Here is a 6000-nt window from a genome sequence, read left to right as displayed (position 1 = left end):
AGCCGCACAATTTTTAAAACTTGCTGTAATAGCATAGTTTATGTCTGTGATATATGAAATAATACATCACAAGCTTTAAGCCAGCTGAGCTGTGAACTATAAAAACGGTCAGAAAGGGTTGAAGAGCATTAACGAAATGTTTTAGACTGCAGAGGTTTGCCGCTGCAAAGGTGGAAAGACGGCGCGGTGAGAGAACATGGAGGTATCGTAGGTTAGGGAGTATGATGACATACAATACACGTGGAAAACACTTAAAAACTCTAGTTTTCTAAATGCTAACAAATCTCCAAATGCTGAAAGTCTCTGATCTGCTGATGAAGATCATGTGCTGTGATAGAACAGCGTCTATGTCTCAGAATACAGGTGGTAATGTGGATACATGTAGTAAATCCCAGGGACTCATTTTCAGGTTTTTGCATGTAGCAAAAGAGCTTTATTGAGCAATCACAGTGACTCGCGGTAAAGTAATCAACACCATTAAATCAATGTGAAAATGTAGCATCAGTATAGTTGTTTGAATGTTTGTTCGGTGTCTTCTTTGCTGAAGATGAGGATTTTACAGTGATTTCATTGTGTGTACTTATTTGCATGCAGATAAGAGTTTACTTAGTATTTTCACTCCACATCAGAAAGCGTTCAAAAAGGGGCTTTTTTTTTATTTCCTTGAAACCATTTTAGCAATTTTCTGGATCATAAAGAAACAGATCGTTCCCTCCATTTATAGTAGTTTGGTCAATATTTCTGTCAGAAGACTGCTTTCAAAATGAGATGAGAAAGGCCCCTCGACTGAAACGTCAGCGAAAAAGTACAGTGAAAAATACATCCATTAGGGAGGTGTGTGTGTGTGTGTGTGTGTGTGTGTGAGAGCACTCTTTACAAAGTTTTGATCCTATGCACCACAAGGGTGCACACATAGTACTCTTTGTATGTGTGTGTTATTTGTCTTCCCGCTCATCAACTCCACCATCATACTAACCGAACACCTGTGGACATCTGCCTACAGCCCGAGGCGATGTCCACACCTTCATTTTTCTCAGACAATGAGTGGAATCATTTCCCCCTCACACAGACCTCTCCATCATTATTGACGCGGAATTATTGATCAGGACCCCGGCCGGTAAATTACAACCTATTAGTCAAACTCTTTTCTCCCAGTTTTGAAAAGACCAAAGAGCGAGCGGTTTGATGGAGTGAGATTATGGGGAAGCTCTGCCATCTGCGGGGGCGGTTCACGTTGCTGACTGCCGTTCTGTATTCGGGAAAAATTCCTGTTTTTCTCCCGTTAAAGAGATTTAATAGGTGAATGCAGATTAAACAGCAGACAAACGCGCACTCAACCGGCCCATTCCTCAAGGTGCTGCAGCCACTGAATCAACATTAGATCAAGGAAGCCGAGGTTCCAGGTGAAATCTACAACATTGAAGTTAGAGCACAAAAGCTGCCTCGCTTAATTTTTTCTCCTTTTTTTTTTTTTTTTGATGTTTTGCCCAAGGCCTATCCTACTAAAGAGAAGTAATTTGGCTTATCTTATCCCAGAGACCTAGCAGCTGCTTTTTATTCTTTTTTGTGAGGTCTTTTTTCTCATTTAGTCCAACAAAGATTGTCCTCATAGATTGACCTTCTCTGTGCCTGCAGGCCGTTGCCCTCATGCCAGTAACTAGATAACACACTCTATCAGAGATTTGAGAAAATCATTGGGAAAGCAGTGGGGCTGATAGTGGCATCAATCCTAACCTGACACCAGGCTGGGTCAACCATTTATCTCTCCACACCGCCTCTGGTCACAACAGCGGCCATCTTGCTCTGCTACATCCTTCTTTAATAACCTTGGCCACGTCTCTTTGCAGACTGAGAGGATAAGGCACCACGGCACTCCTAGCGCCTCGCCTGATCGCCGGCGTTCTTTTTGTTTGGATTTTGCCCGTGCAAATCACATTCAAACACCATGTGTGTTTCAGATCAACAAGATTCTCAGATAAAGCAAACACACGCGCGCACACAAGATGTGTCTAACAAGAGGGCCAAAGCGCACAAACTCGTTAGCGTAGGAGTTAATGGTGACTCCGCTGTCATTAATTCCCCATGGTGTTTGACTTAAATGCTTCTATATTGGTGGAGTGAGAGATTCCCAGAGGCCTCCTAGCGCTGAGATCATTGTTTTTCACTTACTAACAATGAACTTATGATCAGAGCGCTGCGAGGCTTTTTAAAAAATACCCCGCAGGATCATTACAGGCCCTGTGTGTGTTTGTGTGTGTGTGTGTGATGCCAATGAGGCCGGCAGAGCAGCAGTGTGTCCAGGGCTCATCTCGGTGCTCTGTGGCGCAGCCAGGATGAGAGGGGAGGTTAAATGGGGCGTCATCAATCTCAATGAAGTGCAATTATTTTCTCACTTATTAATCATTGCAGGCTAATAGCTAGTGGCAAAGCCGGGCGCGCCATTTGTCAAACTTAGCAGATTTCTGTAATTTTGTTTCCCCGTTTCCCTCTAATGTTTGTGTAGACTTTGGCAGATATCTATGGAGGGCTGCAATAAGTCTGTGCCTCCAAGTATCTATCTCCTACCTGCACGGCAGAACTAACCGAACTTCTTGCTGTTTCGCCGTGTGAGTGATTCCCTCCATTTCAGAGCTGAGTGACTATTTCATGGTCTGTGGCAGAGCAGAATGGAAAGCTTTATTTGCTGGGTGCAGCATGGACGGCCTATTGATGGTTAACTACACTGAAACCCTAACAAACTTCACCCATTATGCAATACTGTTGGTTGTTTGGATGTAATTCTGCTATACGATGTTCATGCATTTACATTTTATGAGACACTGTAAACATTCTGAAGGAAGAACCAAAACGTTTTCTAGACTGAGCAGCAGCACTGCTATTTGGCACCTGACATTTATAAGAAAGGTAATTATGTGCACTTAAATCAAACAAGAGCCAGTTGGAAGAATTTTTAATTAGGTCGTAGTGATGTCACAGTGTACTGACCACACCCTGGAGTACACCACTACATCAGTTCAACTGCTGTAACGTTTCTCTTTAAAACACAAATGAACAATTTTATACTAACAAGGATCGTGTGATGCACAGAAAATGATCATCCGGCTGCAGTTCAATGGAGCGTTTTAGCATCTTTCAGCTCATTGTTTTGGTTAAATTGCCCACAGTTTTACTGCTTTTAACACCAAACGGTAAACGGAGAAAATTAGGAGTTAGCTTTTGAACATTTGGCAACTAAAGAGCCACGTATTCCCTCAGGAGTTGGTAGAGACCAAGAAAGGGATAAAAGCAGAGTGAATATTACATTCACCAGGTGCCCAGAAAAACTTTAAATGAATCTTAATGTCGCTCTGTGTTTGCTTCATGTGTAAATATACAACTGCTTGCTAACATAATCTTTATCTTCGACCCATAGTTAGCGGCACAGGCTACAGAACTTTAAGCTTGGTGATTGGAAGTTTCTTGCCAAAATGTACCTTGGGAGTTGAAGTTATCTACCTCAAAGTTTATCAGTTATCTTAAACAGTCTCAATATTTTGTACTTATGATTTAACATTGTGACAATTGAGCAAACTTGATCTGGTGAGCAAGGAATTATCAGTGGTCTAATGTACATTTACTCAAGTAAAGTACAAGAATGATACAACACACTACTTGGAAATTTCCATTTTGTGCTACTTATACATCTTCATCACTACATTTGTGAGGCAAATGTTGTACTTTTAATGGTGCCACAGTACATGTATCGGAAAGCTAGTTGAATAGTTTCTTGTCAATCCAACTAGACACATGTAAAGAAAATTACTTATAATGAAATGAAAATCTAAAATAGTCCCTCACAAATAGGTTGGAGTGGTTTACCTATTTATTTATTTTGCTAGTTACTCCATAGATTAATATTTTACATACAAACTGTATCATGATCAGCTTATAAACCACGATACATTGTTAATTAAAGAATAAACTACCAACAGCATGGAAAAATAGTTTAAAAATACAATGCATCTGTGAAAAATATAGTATAATATATTATAAAATAACACTGACAGTGGACATTCAGCATAACAAGTACATGTTGCTTTGAAAACGTGCACACTTCTTTGGAACTCTCGACTTATACTTGTAAATGAGTATCTTATAGGATCTGGATACGTCCTCCAACAATGGTAATTATGGCCAAAATTATGTTTACAAAATTACGATATAATTCAAGTGTATAGGTCACTGCAAACGCCTTGTCAGTCTTTGCATTCTGGAATACCTTTTAATATGAAAAAGCTTCAGGAGAAACTCTTCCTGCCTGCAGCCAGAAACTTCCTGGGGCTGGACTGCAGGATGCGGAGGCTCAGCAGCTCAGAGGCTCTGTGGCTCTGTGTGCCAGATGTGTCACGCAGGGTTGGCTGGAAGAAGCAAGACGACTTGTAGTGTCTATAGTCGTCGTCTTCCCTGTTCCCCTGCTTGGTTTTCCTGATGTTTTTCATGCCTTAATTGTTTCTTATTAATGCAGTGAAGTCAGAAATGTTCATCAGCAGCATCTTTCCATCAGTATATGCTCACGTCAGACAGATGTGCCTCTGTGTGAATGAGCAAGGCTGCTTGATGTGAATACAATTTAGATTTTCCATATAAAAATGTAAATATTAATTGTATTCGGCGATGTGTAATTTGACTCGCAATAATGTCACCTCAGCGTTCACAGCACTTGATTTGAGTGCCAATAAGAGGAAGACAAAGTGATGCATAAACAGTTTGGGTGGGATCATCTGTCATTTGCCCACAGCTACACGATGAAGAGCAGACAGATGTGTTTAAAGGCAGTGAAATAACACAGCCCTGTGGATGTGTCTGGTTTGGCAGCCTTCTCATCCAGAGCTGTCGGTGCTGTGTGAAAACTCGTGGATGAATGTGTGGTCCATGAGGGACATCTAGTGGCAAAACAAGGGAAAAACACATTCTGTCATTATGTATTCAATCTATTGAATAGTCTATTAGTATTTATTTTAGTATTATTATTCTTTCTCCGAAGGTTGAAATTGCTTTAAAACACTACCCTGATGCTAAAGCTGTCACACTTTCACATATATTAACTCCATTTGTCTTTGATATTTGAGTTAACATTTGTCAAGAAGTACTACCCTGAGCCTTCCACTTAGCACTTATTTTATTCGTACTAGTTCGTTGCACTTATTGTAATCGTATTAGTTTGTTGCACTTATTGTAATCGTATTAGTTTGATGCACTTATTGTAATCGTGTTAGCTCGTTGCACTTATTGTATCTGTTTGTTTCTGCACTGTACGTTTGCTCTGGTTTATGCTCTTACATACTTGTTTAGCAAAGGAGATGCACTTATGACTTCTGGTGACTAGTAGTTCTCTTGAATACCGATGTTGAATACATTTATTGTAAGTCGCTTTGGATAAAAGCGTCTGCTAAATAAATGTAATGTAATGTAATGTCAATTAAAGCAATAAAGACAAAAAAATATAATAATCAACCTGCAATATTGAATTAAAAGTCAGTCTCACCAACAAATTTGTAGATTTCACTGTAGCACAGCATGTTGAAGACCTGCTTTAACATGAATAATTAATATGAATGTTGTCCGTTATATACACTTGCAGTATTATGTATTGCAGCTGTACGTAGTATAGTGGAATTTACCTATAGCTGCTAATGCTATGTATTAGCAGTTATAGTACTCTTTGTGGTGCAGAGAAGCTCCTCCACACTCAAGAGCCACAGCGGTACATGAGCAGCTACAGATGAATGAATAAAATGAACGCAAACAAATTCCCTGTAATGTTGCAAACTTAACCGCCACTGAGGAATTCCTTGTTGTCAACTCTTCATACCTTTCCATTTAACACAATACTGTAGATTTTGCTTTGCACAGATGAGCACATGAATGTTGATTATAGTTATTTTTCTCCTGAAATAGGATGTTGTTGTGATTCTTCGAGGGGAGCTACAGGGTAAGATTTGCTATTTTACACCAGTACAT

Source organism: Pholis gunnellus (assembly GCF_910591455.1).
Source record: "Pholis gunnellus genome assembly, chromosome: 19".
Taxonomy (NCBI): Eukaryota; Metazoa; Chordata; class Actinopteri; order Perciformes; family Pholidae; genus Pholis; species Pholis gunnellus.
This window is presented reverse-complemented; position numbering follows the sequence as displayed.